We start from the raw sequence: 23,675 nt of genomic DNA on the forward strand, positions 1-23,675 counted from the left end.
AGATGTGCCACATTCCCTTTCTGATATCATACTGGCACTCAGAAGATTTCAAATTTTAGATTTTTAGATTGTATCAAGTATACAGTGTTTTACTTATTTTGGCATCCAAACAACTGCTATAGCTGAAAATTATTTACTATTATTCTATGTATGTGCCCGTCCCTTTGTGACAGGAAGGATACTCCATACTCTATAAAACATATAAATATCTCATAAGCAATGCAAGGTTACATTTAGCAGATATGTTTTTAAGCAGACTGCACAGTTTGTTTTCATTTTGCCTACAATGAGATATCCATTGAGTACCAGTCCTCAATACTGTTGGAATACACTGTGACTTATAAATTGTATGTGCATATGTGTGTATGTGTATGTATATATGCATATGTGCAATCTGCATGCACAGGTACATACCCATATGGAGGACAGAATGGATACAGGACATCCTTCTCCATTGGTCTCTGCCTTATAGGTTTGAGACAGGTCTTACTAAACCAGAAACTTGAAGTCAGATGAGGCTGGCTGTCCAGTGAACTCTTACGATTTCCCTGTCTCTGTGCCTATGTCCCACTCCTCTGATGCTAGAGCTACAGGCATATGCAGCTAGCCTGTCTTTTACATGGTTGCTAGGAATTTGAATTCAGATCTCCAAATACTATTACTCATGGGAACACCTCCCCAACCCCTTGCCCTATGATCATCCACTCTATAAACAGCTTCTGGATTTATTGATAGTCCCTAGAAATAGCTCTAAAACTCACAAAATGGATTTGTTATTCCAATGTCTTTTTTTACATGACTTGATATTCTGCCCTTCTGGGCCATAATTATTTGGGATTTTTGAACACCAATACATTAATATTTTCCCTCTGTGACTCTTGTAACATGTTTGTAAATTGTGAACATTTTGACGATCGTGTTTCAAGAGCTGCTCATTAAATGTCACTCGACAGCTAAGAAGCAAAAGTTATTTTCTTCCAGAAAGCTGGAATTTAGCCAAAGCTAACTTTTAGGATGAAAACTGTAACAATTGTACCTAGAAGCTCACACCATTGTCCTGTCCATTAAGAGATGGAACTGCTTGACTCCCCTATGTAGGGAGACAGAGTGTACCAGGAGAGTACATGAGAACTGGTAACAAGCAGTTCTACACCCATGTCCCTGTATGACACAGACACAGCACCTTGGTCTTAGAGTTGAGGCCTCTTTACCCATCTGCTGAGAACTGTAGGGCTGGATAAACAGTTTTATTTTAAAGCACCCCTTCAGTAACTCTCAGGCACAGAATGGTGTCCCTGAGGGTTGGTTCCCTTTTTCTTATTATCCAGGGAAAAACAAACTCTACAGTAGCATCACTGGATTCAACAGTGTGGTTTTATTGTAGAGAGGCTTTGGTGTCAAAAACAAAAGAAAACAAAAATACAGGGTTACCAAACAACATTCCAATCCTCCCCTGTAAGTAGAGTCATTACATCTGTGTTTGATATCATAATTAAGGCCTTCCATTTAAAAAAAATGTGAAGTAGTTACCTCAATAGAATAAAGCGTTTCCACAGGAATGAAGAAAAATGTGCAGTCACATGAAAACGGTGACATATTATTCAATTGTTTGTGGTCTTTAAATCCACTGCTTGTCATACTGTGCAATGCTTGGTCCCACGTTCCCTCTCTCATCCTGCTCCTTGTCTTTCCCCCTCCCATTCCCTCCTCCTCCCGTCCCACCCCCCCCACCCCCGTTGGTTTTTACTGTATTTTAAGCAAGCAGAGGTTTGAGGATTCTAGCAACTTTCGTAAGAGGAAAGATACTATCCACAGCGACGATCTGCCTCCGCTGCGGTTAGAGCTGTTATCTATTGCTTCAGTCTATGATGGATCTAACCAACCAGCACATAGGATCATGTGGTGACCTTGGACAGAGCACAGGTGTCTGGACCCTGCCAGCAGTGGCTCTTATATAGAGCTTTGAGCCTGAGACACTTTACAGTGGGGTTGTTCAGATGGTCTCTCGTGTACCACTGGGGTCAGAACTTGGGTCACAAATCTTGGTGTTTCATTCCTGTCTTTCTGTTTTCTACTTCTGATAACTGAAGGAAAATGGCCCCTCAGAAGTCTTGGGACACTCACATTCCTCTTGGAACCTACTGTTTGCTGCCCCAGGACATTGCATTCTGGCCTTCCCAGCGCACATTATACTTACATGGTAGTCATCATGTGTATCCCTACTATGCTCCTTCTTTCTTCCTCCTTCTCCTTGTCCTCCTCCTCTTCCTCTTTTTCCTCCTCCTCTTCCTTCTTGATAAGATATCATTATATTGCCTTAGGTGATCTGAGAGTCACTGTGGACTCAGATATCATTCAACTTATGAGAATCCTCATGTCTCTGTCTCTTAATCATTGGTTTTACAGGTGTTCACCCCATGTCTGCCCCCCCCCCCCATCTTCCTGGCATATGGGAAGATAATTACTGTAGCAGAAGTTCTTCTCAGATAACTCCTAGCATTTTCTCTTAGTCTTTGAACATTTTAATGTAAAGACTTCCAAAGACTGGATGCCAAGGAGGGTGGAAAGGAGGGCACAGATAGGGAGGGGAAAGGGGGCAAGTGGTAGCAGAAGCAATTGGAAGAGTTGAAAGCTAGTGAACCTAGAGTATCTGGCCTGGAACAATGGAGACAGGGCATTGGCTGTGCTAGGAACCATGGTTTGTCTCTTTTGTCCACTGAGGGTTAAGAGATGTTTTTAGTTGGTCCTTATGTTCATAGTGACTCAGGACACAATAAAGTCAGTGAATTTTTCATTACCTATGTGGGTGCCTCTCAATACGTTGATTTAGAATCTTAATTAAATTGGCTCCACTTTGCAAAGGAGGAGTCACCAGAGACAGCATGCTTTGGCTTACTGGGGACCTTAGTGGTCTATTTGCAAGTCAAACTATCGGCGTTCTCAGGAAGAGACTGCATTTTCAATTTCTCAGTTTACCCATTTATAAAATAGTAATATCTGCAGTTAAGTTGTGCAAATCTGATTCACTGTTGGCAGAATACTTATAAAAACTTCTGACAGATTCATTTAAAAAATGAATAACATTTCACTGATTTGATTGCAATTTAGCAGATACATACTTAACACTTCAATTATATTAATCAAAATGAAGTTTTTTTTTTCATATGACAGCTTCAAGCCAACAGTCTCAGTCTTCAAACCTATTTCACCCTCTTCATGAGAGCACCAGGCATGACAAATGCTTAGTCGTAATATGAAGCCGGAGAACTCAGTTCAGTGGGGTTTGTTTGGTTTAACAACACAGGCAATCTCCACAACTGGGTGAACATTAGAGATTTTTTTCATGGAGAATGATGATCCATTCTCCTGCTCACCTCTGTCAACCATCTCCCTTGGTGTATACTTACTAGACACACTTACCTACTTAACTTAGAAGTTCCTTGAGTCCAATAACAGTGGCAAGACTTTACAGTCCATTCCTTCAGTTGAATCAAACCTGTAAGGTCATTACACTACTGTGGTTCTTCTGTTCTTATATCCAGTCAGCCATAAATCCTTGTCTCCCCACACTTACCTTTGAATAATGTGGCCATTGGTCCTGCCTCCTGCCTCACGTATATCTCACTTTCTTACGAGAACCTTCCCACCTGTCTCCAAGGCTATGGTGACAGCCTCTTACTTGTTTTCCCTTGTTCCATGTTTATTTGACTTGAAGGTTTTCTGAATTTTGGTTTGTGTGCATATGTGTGTGAGTGCAGTCATGCATGTGTGCAAATGTGCCTGCATGCCTGTGAGTGTGTGTGTGTGAGTGTGTGTGTGTGTGTGTGTGTGTGTGTGTGTGTGTGAGTGTGTGTGTGTGTGTGTCTGCGGGGGGATTAAATAAAAGTTTCTAGGGTGAAGGTTTTATCATCCAGTTTTTTAGGCTGGCCTACCACATGGTCCCATGGGTGTGGCTTCAGTCTCTTAGCTATCTGGCCAAGATAAGCTCTCAATCACACTAGACTTACTGTGGACCCTTATTCAGCTCTGGTGTTCTTGTTCCAAATGCCCAAGAGATCCTGTGCTCTTTCTCTGCCTCATTTTTCTTTCCTTCCACCATCGTGGCTACATGTAATATTTTTCACAAGGCTTCTGCCATTTACCGCCCACAGAGCCACGTTAGGAGATACCGGCCAAACAGCTCCCAACACAGGTGTGTGCTATTGACTGCTTTCACTCCAGTATGTTGAAGGCAAACAGAGAAAACATGAATCTTCATCAGTACATTTTTCCTGCAGACCTAGACCCCAGACTTATTCTCCCCTTGTGTCCTCAGTGCCTAGCATGGGTTTCTGAGTAAATGGTGAAACAAATAGGATTTATTACTCATGAAGGGTAGGGTAATACATAAAGCTATATTTAATAACTATAACATTTTTAGGATTTCAAATTCTTGCATAAGGAGGAAAAATGCTATTTTGTAACATTGAAATATCTTTCTACCTTTAATGATGGACATTCAGGATCTACCACCCCTTGTTAGGGACAATGTGAGGATAGATTAGTATTTCCCCCACTACAGTTTTATGGGTCTGGGAGGATCCCACATTGGAGGACTCTGTAAGCAGTTTTGTTTAGGACTAAGAGCAACACTGAGAAAGCAGCCGGGAAAGATGACTTGCACGAGGTGGTCTTCCCTCCTTAGTCCTCCCTGGGCTACTCTATCATCACAACTCCCCACTGCTCTTCAAGCCTACTTGCCTTCTTGTGTCATCTCCAGCCATGAACATACCTATTCCTTCAAGAGATTCTCAGTTCTTCCTCAGGCTTCAAGCAACCCTAACACAGGAGCAGTTCTGTAATCTACATCCTAAACCTCGGCAGGCAACAAAGCACAAGATGGATATTAAATGTGGAAAATCTTGGCCTGGGGATATGGCTTGGGGTCAGAGGAACCCTTGCTTGGAATGCAGGAGATCCTGGATTGAGTCCTCCAAACCACAACAAAGAAGCACCTGAGACACAGCATACCCAGGATGGACCGCTTTATCTCCTTTGTCTTTGTATTTGTGAATGGGAGCATCACGTGCTTGGTCACCCCCAGCAGAGCCTGGATGTCCTGCCCTTTTCTCATACACTATACAAAATTCATTCAAGACCCCTTGATCTTATCTTCTTAGCACATTATTTCTTTACTGTCTTATTATGTCAATGGCTGTAATTGGCAATTTCTGGCTATATACAGCTTCTGGATGGGCTAAGTTTAAACTGGAATGTGAATGTGTTCAGGTGGGCATTAGTGATCCAACTTGCAGTGAGGCCATCTACTGCTTCATCTAGGTTTTCCCTGACTCACATTCACCTTCTCTCTTTTAGAGGACTGACAGTCTCTGCTCACCAACAGGATGATTGGATTCGCTCCTACTAAAAAGCCATCAAAGGCCTCCTGTTGTTCTGAGCAGATGGTCTCAACGATCCATTCTGCACACCTGGATTATCTGGGCAGCTATAGAAAACTCTCACTACCAATTCACTCCAAATCTCTCAAGGGTAGAGCCTTTGCCTTTACATGTGACTCTACGTCTATACTTTAATGTGTTTCAAAGTCATCCTAATTTTCATCTAGGGCTAAACTACTGGCACACAGAATTTAGTCTAACCTATTAGAAAATTGACAATTGCAAACTATTGCAGTCAGATTTTAAATGTTCCCTCAACGCCATATGCTAAAGGATTTGGGGCCAGCCTGTAGCACTACTGGGACCCACGAAACCTTTAGAAGGTGGATAATAGTGGAAAGAAGTTAGATTGTTGGAGTGTGCTTTTGAAGGGATATTAAGACGCTACCCACTCCTTCTGTTTCTCTGTTTCTGTCTCTGTCTCTCTGTTCTGTCTCTCTGTCACCTTGGGGTTTCTCCACTAACTATTCTAAGCCACAATCCCATGTGTCAATCAGTAGAACCAATTGACCATGGACTGAGACCTCTATATAATATTCTATAATAAAGAGTCAAAATAAACATTTTAATCTTTTAACTTGCCAGTCTCAGGCATTTTGTCACAGTGACAGGGAGATGACATGCTGACCTAAGGGACAGTGAGAAGTATCTCTCTGTGTGTGCTCTAGTTTCAGCTCAGGGCCATCCTACACTGACTTCCCTATGGGCCCCTCAAACATGAAGGTTTGAGATCTTTACAACTATTGCTGCTTCTGCTGCCCCTTTCCTTTTCCTAGGCTGATCTTCTTTTCTGTTTCTTGTCAAACACGTATATGTTTCATAAAGCCCAACGAACCTGTCCTCAAGTATCTTATTCCACTGCTGAACACTACACTCAATTCCTTGGTTTTCCATGATGGCTACATACCCGTGACAGTACAGCACAGCAGGCTTCTCAGACTTTCCTGTGCACACAAACACACATTTGTTAAGTGCAGATTGCGATTAGTTAGTGCAAGGACTGCCATTGTGCCATCTTAACAAGCTCCTAGGTGAAGCACACATTGATTACAAGGCTTTAGAGCACTCAACTTGCTTTTCTGTTTGTTGTAGGTTGATTTCTATTGATGTGATAACATCGAAACCAAAAGCAACTTGGGGAGGAAAGCTTCACAGGTTACAGTTCATCCTTGAGGGAAGCCAAGGCAGGATCTTGAACCAGAAACTACAGAGAACAGTGGTTTACCAGCTTGCTTACTCAGGTTTACCTCTCTTATAAAGCCCAGGCCCAGCTGCCTAGGAATTGTACCACCCACTGTGGGCTGGCCTTCCTACTCCAATCAGCAATCCAGAAAGTGCCCCACAGACATGTCCACAGGTCAATCTGATAGAGGCAATTCTTCAATTGAGGTTCACTCTTCCCAACTTGTCAAGTTAATAATCAAGATTAGACAGTCACCAGAGCATCTGTCTTTTTTTCTTTACTGTATAGATACTAAACGACTTGTATTATAAACATATTTTTATCTGACCTCAATACTTGACACACAATAGTCAGCTGCTAGAAAATTGCTGCACAAACGAGAAAATGCTTTATGAACAATTGAGCAAACAAAGGAAGAAATGAAGGAAGAGGAAGCAAGGAGGGAGACAGGAAGGACTAGAGGGACGAATGAAGACATTATTATGACTGTCTCTCAATTCACAATTCGGATGAATAAATGCACTTCATCAAAAGGCAAATTTTGCAGACATTTCAGCAATATTTGACAACCACGCCAGAATGATATCTCTTTGAAAGCTTTTTTTCTCCCCATCAAAGGAGATAGTGGCAGCATTTCTGAAAAGTAACCCAGATTATGGAAATAAGAGGAACATGGCAGGAGGTGCTCCACGGCTCTGGAGGGGAAGCTTGCAGTGCAGGAAAGCTTGAACAGCAACAAACAAACCCTTGATAAGTCAAAGCCAGACAGCTCAGAGCCAGCGGTAATCAGGCCATGCTTTCCTTCTCCCTGGAACAGTTATACACATCCTTTATGTTTATGTGCTTAGATGGGAGGCAGTGAGTGAGGGTCACGGAAGTCACCATCTTTGGTGCTTCCGTGTGATAGTTTTCAATCAGCAAATTATGAGCTTCCTGCCTCTAAGCAGTGTTACCTCTCCAAGGTATAGCCTCTTTGAGTGCACAGCAAATAATGTAAAGTCAATATAAAAGAATGCAGTAAGAGCCAAATGTGATATTAAATGCAACAGACCGGCATGATACTGGACACATATTTAAATGAGGAAAGCAAAACAGCAAATTTAACAATGGTGATGATTAAGATCCAGTACAGTTCCTATCTTACATGGACAGCCTGGGAACAGACTTCAATCAAAGAGCAAGCTTCAGGGCCAGGCAAATCCAACTTCAAGTGCCATTTATCTGTTGTATGAATGCAAAAAAACTACTTACATTTTAAAATCATATGCAAATTAGAAAAAATTGCATTTATTTTGTTGGCTTTCTGTTTAAATTAGGAATATAAATGTTTGATCCTTTTTGGTGGCATTTGTATATATGTAATACGCATGCATGTGTGTATCTGTGTTTGCATGTGTGGGAATGCACATGTGTGTGCAAGTGTGTGTATGCATGTGGAGACCAGAGGTTGACACTAGACCTCTTTTTTAAATAGCTTTCCACTTAATTGTTTTAGGCAGGGTCTTGTACTGGAGTTAGAGGTGTCCAATTAGGTGAGTCTAGCTGGTTAGCTTGCTCCAGAGATCCCCTGTCTCTTCCTACTGACTACTGGGATTATAAGCAAGCCACTATGTCGACCTGGCTTTTATATGTGTTCTAGTGATCTAAATTATTGCCTCCACGTTTATACAGCCCCTGAGCCATCTTCCCAGCCTTAGGTTTGATTTTTATTTTCCAGACTCGAAGTTGTGTTGGAAAAGTTTATGTGGTTTTTTTTTCTATTTACAAAGAAACAACTGGAAGAATAAATGCTCTTTGAACTACAATCAGCTCACTAATGTACTGTAGCAGACAGCCAGGTACTGTGTCACAGTATCTTGCAAGCCTCTTAGAACAGGACCAGCCATTCTGCCAGTTGAAATATTAACAACACATCCATCAGTATCTCTTATCCTCAAAGGCAGGAATCAGGAAACTATAATCCAAACACCAAATCTACTCTCAGGCCTATTTTTGTAATTACCGAGTTACTGAAATACAACTATAGTTATTCATGTCGGTATTATTTACAGATACATTTTCTCTGAAAGGAGAGGCTGAGAACTTACAACAGATACATCCCATGGTCCACCATATGAAACACACACACACACTCACACACACACACACAAAATTGTGGCAAATGTTTTTGGTCTCCCTTATAAATTAATGAAGTACATAGAAATATCTCTTTAATAAGAAAATTTATGAATTATAAACATGATAAGATTAAGACATTTTAAAACTGCTATTCCAGCCCATAGAGGTGATTGCATCTCTTGTGTGAGCAGGTAGGTGATGATCGATCCCAGATTATCAAGAGGCAGAAACTCTAAGGTGAAGGGCACAGAAGTGGTGCATGTTAAATGCTGCAAGGGTTTAGAATAGTTTGGTCTTTTATACATAGTGACGGATATATAAACTGCTGTGCTAGCTTTGGGAAATAAGTTTCCTGTGCAGTTGAATACACGTCACTTACGACCTGGCCACTGCACACTTAGTTACACACGCTAAAGAAAACACTTTCATGTGTGGAATGAAAAAACAAAAAATACGTAACGTTCCCTCAATGTTAACGTTGAGGGAAATTTAACCCAACAATAACTCAAACGGGACAAGGTAAATGAATACCATTGTGTATAGAATTATGTAGTTTCCAAAATAAATCAAACAAAGCATCATGAAAAAAAAAAAGACACATCAACAACTCAGTGACCAGTTGGAAGGACAGTGTTTTTAAGAGATAAGAATGAAATAAATCCACAATGGAAAAGTAAAGGATGCTTATGAGCTTATGAAGGTGTTCAAAGTGACAGTCACTTCCAGCTCAATGGCCACGGGAGATGGCCGTCACCGCATGTCTTATTTCAGGTTATTGTCAAGACCTTAGCTTCTGACTTGAATTGAGTAAAAGCCATCCACTACATGACTGGAAACCAAGACTGTGTTGTTAGTCAAAACTTAAAGATTATCCAACTGTGTTGAATAAAACAAGTCAGGAGTCAATGAGAACATTTTTATCTGTCGAGGGTGCTAGAATTAAAACAGCAAACTAGAATTGTTGGTAGATGACATAGGTGCTGGCCTCGGGCTCCACACATAGCAGATGCACACTTGCCAGCTGGAGCTTTCTCCAAACCATGAAACATTTTATATCTGCATTTTAACAGTTGTTTCCTCCCAACTTTTACCTCCTTTTGGTAAAAGACACACACACACACACACACACACACACAAAATCACAAACAGCCCTGATGCTCTCAAGTTCAGGGGATTTAGGCCACACCCCATTAATTCTTCTGACTGTATTTGAAAACATTCCTAAGAACCGAAATGAATGAGGACCCAGGGAACAGTCTCTGACGTTCCCAACCTCTTTCAGATGCCTATCTCAAGGGGAACACTCCAAATGTCAGCGTAACAGCTGTCATCTCAATCAAGTGTAAGTCTCGAATACATTGTATGGCTTGGTAACTCTCACCTAGTGGCAGTCTACCCATAAGGAAACAATTTACCCGGAAAGACATCAGTGAATGCTTTTCACATTATCCAGATTAAACAGTATAGCTGATTTTTTTTAAAGTACCAAAATACTATTCCAAATGTCCCCAACTTGAGTTGCGTGGACATTTTAACAACACTCCCCTCATTATGAATGTTTGATCCTTGTTTATGGCAGTATTTTGTGCTTTTACTTCACTACATAAAAACATGTCAGTAACATACACAGCAAACGCCATTGGCTTTTAAAGTAAATTACAAATGTCCTCATTAAAGCAGAAGATTTAAAGGCTAAATTGTGAATCATTGACTTGAGCAACGAGACTGTAGTCAGCCTGAGCAAGGTCAGATACTTACATGCTGATTACCAGCTTTTCACAGGGGCCTGTTATTTTGTTGTGTACCTGGACTCATCGTCTATAAAACTGCAAAATAAGAGGTACCTCTACCTTTTCAGACTGGTGTGAGAATCACATGAATACATGCAGACTGATCTCCCTATATGTGCATGTATCTGTAACTACATGTATGTATCCGTATTTTCATTTTGTAGTGAATTCTGGTACTCTGTAAATACATGTCATTAATATTATTAAATATGTGCTTTCCATTAGCTTCTGAAGTATAAATCAAACTAGAAACATAAGAATGATGAAATATCTCTGTCTCAAGATGTACTAGGAAACCAATTTATAGGGCTGAGAAAAAAATGCTGTATTCATTAATAATCTTCCAGCTGGGTTTGGTTGCACATACTTGTTATCCCTATACTAAAACAGAAGGATCATAAGTCAGAAGTCCATGCTGAGTTTGATTGCAAAATGAGACACTTTTTTCAATAACAAAACACACATAGTTACAGCTTAGAGAACATTGTAATAGGTCATTTATAGCACACGGTGGTGTCTAATTGCCATTACTAACTTGTAAAATTTTATTTCTATTGTGTAGCTATAGTAAATGGAAGGTAGATAGGTATGATAAGACATGGAGTTACTAAATGGTGTCATTAGAATTTTATGACCCTAACAAGCAGACAATTAAATTAAACGTCAATATTGCTTTTTATAAATTACTTCAGTCACATTGTCAGTAATCACAAATAAATATAATTGAATAGCACTTTAGCCCATGGTCTCTGATGTCCGTCAAGCCTGTGTTTGCACTGCAGAGATGGATGAATTGGGAACGTGGTCTGTTTTTCTGAACCTGCTTCCTCATTTTTAAACAGGGCTACTAGCAGCACCAAATTTATAAGGTTGCTGTACGTATGGAATGCAAGCCATACTTTATAAAATTTTATACTTTATAAATCATGTTTATAAAGCTTTTATCATAGAACATGGCATGTAAACAATATAGAGTATATTGTAGTAGTCACATGAACATTATTTCTGCAACTTTTTCACTTAACTAATGTGCAACATGATTTGTATGTGTCTATATATGCACATACACAGATACACATACACATATTAACCCCTTCTATCTAGAGGGAAAAATACCATAAGTTCTTAAATACAAAAACCTTAAGCTTTTATGGAAGACTGAAATAGTGGTCAACAGAGCTCTGGTAACTACAAAACACTAAAATCTTAGCTCTATTAGAGCTAAGAGATGCTTATATCCAAATCTAGACCTAAAATGGTCAAAATTCTCTTTCTTTGGGGGATTATTTTAGATTTATGGAATAGCAGAAAAGATAATCCAAAGATGTTCCATATACATTTTCCTCAGACGTTCCTTGGTTAGAATACATATGTGCGTGACACGTTTGTCAAAGATGCTAACACTGAGACCATGTCACTCATTTATCCATATGCTTGATGCTGATTCATTTAAACTAATGTCATTGACACCTATCTCTAGATCCAGCCCAGGATACCTTGCTGAATCAATACAGTTGATTTTAGAAAACCTGAGCTCGTCTTCCTTCCCCCAAGTAAACTTCTGCCTTTATGAAACAGAATTCCCACTGCAAGACAAGAAAGCAGTGCACATTTAAACTGGGGAGGCCTTGCATGTACAAAGTCACTACCTGTCATGAGGACACCTTTCCTATAGGCTTTATTTTTTTTTTTACAGTGATGTGCTAAAAAAAACAAAAAGTCTAGCTCTAGCTGAAAAGCTATGGTTGAAACATGAGGTGAGAAGAAATACCATACTGAGCAGGGCTCAGTTTTTCTATGTATATTTTACAAGGTAGCTATTAAATGATCCAAGCAAGAAAAACTAACATGTGTTACTGACTACTAGAAGTACTGAATCAAATGTCAAATTCTGATAGTCCCAACTTGCTGTAACAAGTGATACTATATATCCTCTTACAAATTCCAGGAAAAAAATATATGAGCTTATTTCACTCATTCTGACTGGTGTAGCAGAAAATAGTCTATACCCACAAGAGTTGTTCAGATGGGTCTATCTAGAGGCAGAGAGATCATATTTTAGGAATTACTAAAATGTGTTTGTAGCAAACAAAAGAACATCTGTAGGCCATAGTATGCAGCCAAGAAAGTACAATGTAAATCTAAAGGTATCTGGTTGAGAAATCGAAGCTTGTCACTTTCTCATTAGAACCAAGGCTCTTCAAAAAGGGCAAATCACAGGTTATCCATGGCCCTTGGCTATTAAGTTCTGACAGGAAAGTAACATGAAGTGTAATTATGATTATGAGAATGAAAGTTGCCCTGAATAAAATTGTGCAGAGGTATTGATGCTAAATAAAAGGTTTGAATGATCAATTTTTTCTTCCAAAGTGAGAAGACTTGCAGTGTGTGTGTGTGTGTGTGTGTGTGTGTGTGTGTGTGTGTGTGTGTGTGTGGTGTGCCAGTTCCAAATGTACCTCCACTTACATGACCATTGGTCCCATGTACTGAGTGTGTGATACACTAATGTATTACAACAAAGAAGGTATCCTGTGGCTCACAATGAGTTTTATCTTCATCTTGGTTAGAGTTACCTGCATTTTAAAATTCATCTTATTGGATTCACTATTGTTATTACATGGTAACAGGACTTTATTCTGCCTTTCTACTGTGGGTCACAAGGGTAGAACTCAGGTTGTCAGCCTTGCACAGCACACTTGTATCCACTGAGTCATGTTGCCAACTCTTAGTTTCCTGTTTATTTGGCTTTTTGTTGCTGTTGTTAGTTTCTCATTTTGTTGTTGTTTGGTTTTTTGTTCTGTTTTGCACTCTTGGTTTTACCTGCTTACAGATCCTACTACACCCAGATCTACAGAGTATCCATCTTAAAAATGCAAATAAAACTGTCCATGGCTACCACTAATTTTCATCAATATAGTCAAAGACTTACTCAAGGAAATGTGGAAACAATGAAAACTTATTGCTATCAGAAAGGAAGAGAATAAACTTGGACTTTGCACACAATTAACTATAGGCTTACATGATCCAAAATGTTGGGGCAAGAAACTAAATTTGCAATAAAAGGAGATGTTAGTAATTTCCTATTGTTTAATAGTTTCCTCCAAGATTAAAACCTCCCATTTTGTAGTGAAAGGTCTTAAGACATTATGGTTTAAAAGATAACACAGCATGATGTCTTAAGGGGAGGTAAAATACTAGAGGAAAGTTCATTAAGACAGGAAGTACACAACTCAAAATAGCTTCAGGAAGTCCCTAAAACTGACTAGATTTGCTATGCCTCCTGCCTCTCCCCTCCTCCCCCCTCATTGCAACCTCATTTCCCAAGAGCATATAAATAGTAAAACCTGCCTGGAAAAAGCAGAGAGGATCCAAGTTGTCTATAGGAAACAAGACCAGCTGAACTACCTGGCAGAGGCTCAGAACAACTGAGCCACTGGCAAAGGACTCTCCCTAACTTGTTTAGCTGTCTGCACGCTGTGCACTGTTCTTCAGGTTTCTAGCTATTGTGATCTGTTGCCTGTACTTGAGGAGGACCTATGAGCCAGGTGTCTGCCTGCGATCCCAGACTGTAAGAAAAGCCTGTGTGAGTCCAAGAAGTTAGAGGCCAGATTATACTACATAGTGAGATCCTGTGTCACACAGAGAGAGCGTAGGGGAGAGAGGAAAAACAAGTGAGAGAGACAGAAGAGAGAAGGGGAAATGAGAAAAATGCATAGCTACTGCTTTCCAAAAATAACCAATAAAAATGTGATGAAAAAGAATCGACAAAAACAACATTTATGAAATATATATGAATAACTCTAACAAGAAATGTCAAACATACTGAAAGAATAATGAGGAAATTTAACACATTGAAGTGTTTATCCTTTTAAATATTCATTTCTACAAAAAGCTATACATTTAATGCAATCTTAACCAAAGTCTCAAAAAGTTTTATGTAGCTATTAATGAATTAATAAGTTTATATCTTAGAAAAAACAAATGTCATTAGTTCAAAGACATTTAAAAAACTAAACCAAGAAAGAGAAAATAACTTTTGAACTATCAAAAATACCTTAATATTACAGTATGATCTTGGTACATGTGTAAACGCCCAGCTCATCATAATGGACAGCGTGGAAGCAGGCTGTGTATGGGAACAATTTTATGATAAATGTGGCATTTCAAATGACAGAAACATGACAAAGATTCGAAAAATGTGACAAATGGATAACAAAATTAGACTTTTACTTAACATTTCTATAAAGGTCTGATGGTAGAAGAACAAATTATGAGAGAATTTAAAAATATAAGAATATCTTAGATATTTCTTGAAATTTTAAGATGATGTTTAAAAAAACAGGAAATATAGGCTAGGGATATAGCTTAATGGTAGAATACATATCTACTGTTCATTTTGCTTAGGTTCTGTCTCTAGAAAACACACACACACACACACAATTTAACATGATAAAAGTTTTAAATTTCTTTACAACCAAAACAGCATAGACTTCTGAGACAAAACTTTGGAAGACAAATAATGCCCAAACATTTAACAATGTATTTGTTACTATTGATACTTACGGGTTTCCAAAATTATCAGATAGAAAAGGGTAAAACCATAGTAAAGAAACATGAAAGAACTTGAACTTGCCATGGCAGAATAGAAGAAATAGAAATCTGGAAACAATGTTTCAACTGTACGAGTAGTCTGCAGTGCAACTGGAGATGTGCTGGGCTAATGACACCAAGACATTAGGTCAGAGCATAAAAAAACGATAAGCAGTGAGAAGAGCCACACCTCCGCTGATTGGAAACAGAAAGCCACTTGAGAAAGCAGTCCTCGGGAAGCTGTGTGTGGTGTCATAAATCTTTAATTCCAGCCCTCAGGGGACATCGGCAGAAGGATTTCTGTGAGTTCAAGGTAAATCTGGTCTACACGGCAGGAGTTCTAGGCCAGCCAGGTAGACACCGTGAGACTTAACCTCAAATATAAAAGAAAAAAGGAAATTATCATTGGCACCAAATAACTGCATATTGTGACCCCAAATCTCTTCTAAGTTACCAAGAGATGTACACAAAGATATGCAGACAGTGTTGCCCATATGCTCAGAAACATCACTTGTGCCGGCAAAGATTAGAAAAACCAGAGCAACTTTCTAGGAGAATTAAATACAATATCTTACGTTACAACATTTTATATTTGTTTTTCCATATGTTTATAGTGTTTCCATATGAAAATAATGTAAAGATAGGAGAGGATTTTCTGACATGAACATTGAAGGAAGTAGGCTACAGAACATGTAAGTTACAGGCATGACACAAGGGCACTTCTGCAATTAGAGTTTAGACAGTTTACCAAACACTTTCTCAAACTGCTTTTGCCCCAAAACTAATAGAAAGGGAACTTAGTATCCTCATAACCCTTGGTTAAACCGAAGGGTTTCCAGAAAGATGATGGGCGAAAGGAAGGAGAAGGTTCTTCGTCTGTCTTATTACTCTTGTGTGCAGAAATGATGAATTCATGCTAACATCCGTTGATATGTTTTTATTATAATTAATTAGTTGATATTTTTATGTTTTATTATAATTAATTAGTTTATATTTTTACGTTTTTATCATAATTAATTAGTTTATATTTTTACGTTTTTATTATAATTAATTAGTTTATATTTTTATTGTATGTATGGTGCACACGATGCATGAGTGGGGCACAGGGTACTATGGTGAAGGCATTGAGATCAGAGGATAATATTTGGGAAGGGTTCTCCCCTTCCGCCTTGTTGAAGAAGCATCTTTCTCATTTCCATTGACATGGATGGTTGCTTTTCCCTACTGGTAGCATGCATAGCACCTTCCATAGAAGAAGCATCTTTCTCATTTCCATTGACATGGATGGTTGCTTTTCCCTACTGGTAGCATGCATAGCACCTTCCATAGAAGAAGCATCTTTCTCGTTTCCATTGACATGGATGGTTGCTTTTCCCTACTGGTAGCATAGCACCTTCCAGAATGATGAGCACTGGTCACTAAGGGTGAAGCTTCTAGTTCAGCACCCAGTAGATTTCTCATGTGCTGTGATATGAGTATGTGGTATCTTCAGCAACAGGGCCGTACTGTCAGGTTGTAGAGTATAACCAAAGTAACCAGGAGCAGTAGCTTAGAATGTTGAGAGAGTCTGTGGGAATGCTTTGGTCATCAACTCAATAAAAGATGTAACATATTTCTGCTATTAGGAGCTTTATTCAATAACATAGAATATCTAGTTGGGGCATTTTCTTCCTCATTATATGGTGACCCTGTTTACACTCCAATTTTTTTTTTATGTGTGTATACTTTAGGGAGCTTGTATATTAGTAGTTCTTCATATGGATTTTTCAAAATGCCTTTATAGTGTTTATTAATCCATCTCCATATCCATTTATTGACTCTGTCCTCCCCCCTCCCTCCCCACTAAGTTCTCCTCTACTAATTTTCTGTTTATCTCTTTATAACACTATGTTCTATTTCTCCTTCCTTAGAAGAGCTCTTCCCCCTACCCTGGCTCCTTACAGCTACTTACCCTTCTTGATGATCTAAATGAAACACTTTCTAAAGCTCACTCACTCTAAGCTTCTACATATGAGAGAAAACACGCAGCATTTGTCTTTCTGGGTTTGGCATTCCTCACTCAGAATGAATGTTTTTGACTCCATCTATTTACTTCAGAATTTCATTTTTCTTAACATCGGAATGGTATTTTATTGTGTAAATGTACCACATATTTTATTAACCATTCATCAGATAATGGACATCTGGACTGTCTGCAATCCCTGGCTTTTACGAGCAGAAGAGCAATGAACGTGGATGAGCTAGTTTCTCTGTAGTAGGATGTAGGTCCTTTGGGCATTTGTTCAAGGGTAATATATATGTACCTTGTGTCAGATCTATTCTCAGCATTTTCGAGGAAACTCCAGACTGATTTCCATTGTGGCTGTAGCAGTTGGCACTCATTTCAGCAATGAATGAGTGTTCTCCTTTCCCAACATCCTCACCAGCATAAGCTGTCATTTGTTTTGTTGATCTTGGCCATGAATTAAATCTCAAAATTGTTTTTAATTTGCATTTTCTTGATGACTAAGAATGCTTAATATTTTTGAAGTGTTCTCAATTATTGTGCTTCATCTTTGAAAAACTCTGTTTAATTCTTTACTTCAGTTTAAAATTGAGTTGTTTTCTTAAGACTCACTTTCATTTTTGAGTTCTTCGTATCATTTAGATACTAACCATCTGATAGATGTATAGTTGGTAAAGGTATTTCCCCAATTCTGTAGGCTGTATCTTTCCTCTAATGATGGCTGGTATTCTTTGCTGGCAAAAGCTTTTTAGTTTTGTGAGGCCTATGTATTAATTGTTAGTCTCCATGACCATATTATTAGTGTACTGTTCAGAAAGTTCTATCCTGGGCCAATGAGCTCAAGCCTATTCCCCATTTTCTCTTCTACCATTTTTTTTTTTTTTAATGTTTGAGTGGAATATTGTGTTATGTCTTAGAATCTCTTGGTTTATGATATTAACTTCAGAATTTCTCTATTTTGTTTCTTTCTAGATGACCTATCTATTGGTCACCCATTGTCATTGTGTTATGGTCAACATGTGATTTTTGATATAGTAATATTTTTTATGAACTCATTGCCTCTGTGCTTGGTGCACAAATGTTTAGAATTGTAATGTATCTTGTATAAGTTTCTCTTAATGAGCATGCACTGTTCTTCTCATCTCTTCTGATTAGTTTTGATTTGAGGTCTATTTTGCCTGCTCGATTCTTTGCTCTGTTTGCTTAAAACACATTTTCCATCCTTTTACCCTAAGGTGATATCTATCCTTGATGGTGAGGTGTGTTTCTTGGCAGCAACAGAAAGATGGATTCTATTTCATAACCAATCTGTAAGTCTGTATCATTTGGGGGGTGGATAGACAGGTAATATTCAGATTTTTTATTGAGTAGTACTTATTAATTTCTGTAATTTTGTTATGGTGTCTTTTGGTTTTGTGGATTTATTTGTTTATTTATTGCTTTTTATTGCTTGTTTTTGCTTTTTAATGTATGTGGCTTTTGCTGTTCACTGTTTGTTTGTAGACTCATTATCTTTCATGGAGCTCTTCTGGGAATATTAATTTCTTACATTCGCTTGAGTGGAGTTAATCTTCTCTTTCAGTTAAGTTTTCCCTTTAGTATCATACCACTAGGTTGGTTGGTTTAAATTTGTTTTTCTTGTGATTTTGTACATTTCTTCTTCAATTGCAATTGGTAATTGTGCTGAGTACAGTGGTCTGGACTGATATCTGTGGTCTTAAATGTTCTATATCATTCAGGCCCTTCTGTCTTTAAGAGTCTCCAATAAAATATCCTATGTTGTGGCTAGAAAGATGGATCAATAGCTAAGAGCCATTGCTGTTTTCCCACAAAGCCCAAAGTTGGCTCTCAGGACCCATATCATGTGGCTTGTAATTGTCTCCTACCCCAGCTCTAGTGCATCTGGTGCCTCTAGCCTGTATAGGCACCTACACTCACTTGTACATACCCACATGTAGACACACAGAGACTTACACAAAAAAATTAATAAAAATTTAAAAAAATATGTGTTATTCTAATGCTCCTGACTTTATATGTGATTTGGTCTTTTTCTCTTGCAGTTCTTTATACTATTTCTTTGTTCTATACAATTAGAATTTTGATTATGATGCATCATATCATGGGAGTTTCTTTTCTGGTCCAGCTTGTTTGGCAGTTCTACATACTTTCTATACCTTGATGGTCATCTCTTTATTTGCATTTGGAAATTTTTCTTCTATGATTCAAGGAGAAAAAAAAACCCACATATTTTCTGTGCCATTGAGTTGTGTTTCTTCACCTTCCTCTGGGCCTATTATTCAAAAGCTTTGTCTTTTCATAGTATCTCAGATTTCTTGGGTGCTTTGTGCCTGGAGTTTTGACATTTTTGGTTGGGAAACTACCCTCTAATTATTGAACCATTTTTCTAGCCCATTTTACCTAGACTTTTAATGGTTAACATCCTCTTTGAGTGAATGATTCATTTCTTTTACCTTGTCTTCAAGACTTGAAATCTGTCTTTTACTTCATTCACTGCTTTTTTTTTGTTTGTTTTACTTCCAAAGTTTTTACATTTTAATTTGATTTTTCTCTAGAAAGTGTATTTCTTTGTTAAATTCTATTTTCATATATTGAATTGTTTTTCATTATTACAATCAAGTGTTTGTGTTTTCATGATCTTCGTTCAGGCACTTTTTATATCCTCTTTCAAGTCCTTGAACATGTGCATAATTGCTGTTTTGAAGTTTTCTTCTTGTGCTTTAGTTAAATTCTTTTCTTGGAGAATTTTACAATTGTGGTGCTGGCTTCTGATGGAGGCATATTGGCTTGTTGTTCATGTTTGTGCTTTTTGCACAATCTAGACCTCTGAAGTTACAGTGTGTATAGTCTTTCTTGTTGGTAGATGTTTATGTCTTTGTTTTCTGTTCCCTCATTCTGTCAGGCTGCGGACCAACTGAGTAATGTTTTAATTTTAGCATTGCGGACCCTCTGGGCTTCAGGGTTCAGACTCTGAATGATCCAAGATGACCATGTTAGTTAGTGTGGCTGAAGTTCTTTTTTTTTTTAATTTATTTTTTATTGGATATTTTATTTACATTTCAGATGCCATCCCCTTTCCCCAATTCCCCTTCCTAGAAAACCCCTATCCCATGTCTCCTTCTCCTTTTTGCTTTTATACAATTATTTTTTAATGTTAATCAAAGGCTTTATAAGTTTGGTAATGCTCAATATCAATCAGAAGTGTAACCCAAAACCCAACCTAGATATATCAACTATCTTGACTGGTGGAGACATGTGAACATCCGCCTCCATGTCCCCTCCTCCTCATCTCCTAGCTCCTCCTCTCTTTCTGTTCCTCCTCTCCTTACTCCTCCTCTTCCTCTCCTTATTCCTCCTCTTCCTCTCCGTGCTCCTCCCACCTTAGTTCTTCCTACATATCACCCTTCCTGTTAAACTAAAACTTTTGTCTCAAAATACAGTTAGAGCATAACTACACCAATTTGTGTCAGTAAGGTGCAAGATAGACCTAATACCCAGACCATCATTTTGTTGACTAAACAGAAGCTCTGTCATCTCTCCTAACTAAAATACTTAGTTCTGAACCTGGCTTTTTTCTTGGCTTTAGAATGAATGTCAGCTGAAAACCATCCTCTCAAATCTTTTCTCTCAAAGTAAATAGCCATGATTGGCTATGAGACTATAAGTTTTCAACCCCGTCAGAAATCCAGAATGACTGAGTTAACTGAAATTATAGGAAGCACAAAGCATAGCTTCTAAACCTTGTGGCTGAAGTTCTGATTGGAGCTCAAGCTTAGACTACAGGTGGCCCCAGGTCAGTACAATGAGTGTTGGCTAGTAGGTGAGCAGGTTGGGAAATGGAACTGACTCTAGGGGTTGTTAATTGGGACATCAGGTCAGGCTCCACTTAGTCTTGATCTTAGGATCCAGTGGTTGGTGGGCTGGCTGAAAGTAGAAAGGAAGAAACAAGGAAACTGGCTTAAGGAATCACTACCTGAAGTTCTGGTTGGAAAGCAGGCTGGAGCCTCATCCAATTTGCTATTGACCTTGGGGATCAGCCTCAGGTTATCAGGATTACACAGCAAGTGCTTCCCTCCCAACCAAAGCAATCTCAAGGGCCCCCATTAATACCTTTCTTTTGCTTTATTGACTATAAAGGAATAGTTTCTCCAATTAAAGGGTAATTAATAACATCTAACTGAGGCTTTGATCAAGATTTTTTCAGGTGCTTCAAGATTTTTCTTAGTGCAGAAGTGCAAAATATCTTATAGCAAGAATATATATATATATATATATATATATATATATCCCATAAATGATTACATTCTACTTTCCAATCTACATTTGAGAAGTCTAATTTTACACAGTGGTCTGATTATTCTAAGACTCTTCTATAGCATACATTTTAATAAGTAAAGATCAAATATATTATTTACCTGGTAGTTACTCAAAAGCATTTTTATTAAATATATATTAAGCAGTAAATGAGAGGCAGATAACATAACTTTAAACAAATTTACTTATTAAATGTAGTTATGTAAATATATACAGTAGCTATAAATAACCATATTCATATTAGTTTATTAGGTTAGGTGAATATATTCCATATTTACTGTCTTTAAAGAAAACCCATGTTGAGCTGCAGAGATGGCTCAGCACTTAAGAGCACTGGCTGCTCTTCCAGAAGATCAGTGTTCAATTTCCTAGCATCTTCATGGTGGCTCACAATTGTAACTCTAGTCTCAAAGTATCCAAGGATCTCTTCTGTCCTTTATGGGCACTCTATGCATGTGTTACATAGTCATACCTGCAAAAAAAAAAAAAAAAAAAAACCCACCCATATACATAAAATAAAAATAAAAGTCTCAAAAAAGAAAATGCACAGTAAACTACTATGTAGTAAATCATTATACATCACTATGGTGATGGTGTGCCACTGACCATTCATTGAAGTCTGACCCATGAGGTGAGTGTATTATCATGTAAGGTCTGTAAGGAAGAGTGATAGTTACTTTTAATTTCAACTTCACTCAATTTAAAATCATCTAGAAAAAGACTCTTAATTAGAAATTGTCTAGACCAGAATGGCCTGTGGGCACATCTCTGAAGGATTGTATTGACTTGCTATTTCTTGGGTAGAGGGTGTCCTGAATTACGTATGGTGCTGAGCACAAGGAAGTATTGTGCATTCATTCTTTCTTCTTGACTGTGGATGCGACATGCTTCTTCAAGCTCCTGACTTGGCTTCTCTACAGTGATGAACTCTAACCTGGAATTATAAACAGAGCTAATCCTTTCTCTGTCAACGTTGCTTTTCTTTTCCCCTCAGGGTACTTTATCACAGTGATGGAAACAAATCTACCACAGGAGGTCCCTAGTTCATGTGTACAAACCAATGACATTAGTGCCTTTAAAGAGGATACTCAGGAGGAAACCTCATCCCTTCCTCATGCAATGTCTCAGGAAGTTAATGGTATAAAGAAGAAGGTCCCCACTAGAAACCAAGCCTGCCAGCACATTGGTTTTGGACTTCCCAGAAACCACAACTGTAAAGAATAAACTTCCATTGTCTCTAAGCCACCCAGGCAGTAGAATTTTATTACAGCAGCCTGAATGGACTAACACACTTACAAAGCACCTCAGATGGTAGACATGGGACTTTGACAGATATCCTATTTTAACACTATGAATATACTATTCCCCAAATTCATTTTTTCTCTTGTTCATTTGAAACATTTTAATGAGTCACTATTTTCTTTTCATAAATCAACTCTGACAGTGGGGAACACATGAAAAGCATATAAACATCTTTGTGCTTTATTTTTGTATAGTTGTGTGGCCCACTCAGGGGGAAGAAGGTTAAGTTTGAATGGATATTTTATCCTTTGTGGTTTTAAGTCTCTGTGTTCTGTTGTCTACTTTAATTAATTGAATTAATTGGTATGTATTATGTTATACATATCAAGTTTCCTTCCATTGTGCATCTTGGTCACCAAGGCATCATTCAATAGTGCTTTACAACAAGGAGTAGAGTAGTGTGGGAACATGTGTCTGTTTAGACTCCAATTTCAAAACCCTGGATTGATTTCCCAATAAAGACACAACTGTCTTGAGCAGACAGACAAACCTCTGTCATTTAAAAGAAACTAGATTTTTGCTGAGAGTTTAGTTATGAAGTGTATGTCTTCTGAGGCTCAGCCTCCTACCCTATAAATTGAAGATGGTGGTACTTGTCTTACTGGGTTGTTTTGGATATTTACAAGCTTATTATCACTCCCAAGAAGGTTTAAAGATCCCTGGACTGGAAATGTAAAGGTTATGATTAGGACGGGCCCAAGTGAGGGAGAAGAAAGCAATCACAAGTGGGGAATGAGGTAGGGAGGGAACAGAGAGGGAAAGTGGTGGTGGTGGGGTAGGGGGGACCTGATCTGGTATTGGGTGAGGGAAAAGAACTGAAGCCCTGAGGGTCAGCAGAAAGAATGGAAACAGGCAACCTTGGGAGGTAGGAGGTTGGGGGGGGGGGACCCTCCAGAATGCACCAGAAACCTGGGAGG

This window comes from Arvicanthis niloticus, chromosome 14 (genome assembly GCF_011762505.2).
Source record: "Arvicanthis niloticus isolate mArvNil1 chromosome 14, mArvNil1.pat.X, whole genome shotgun sequence".
Classification (NCBI taxonomy): domain Eukaryota; kingdom Metazoa; phylum Chordata; class Mammalia; order Rodentia; family Muridae; genus Arvicanthis; species Arvicanthis niloticus.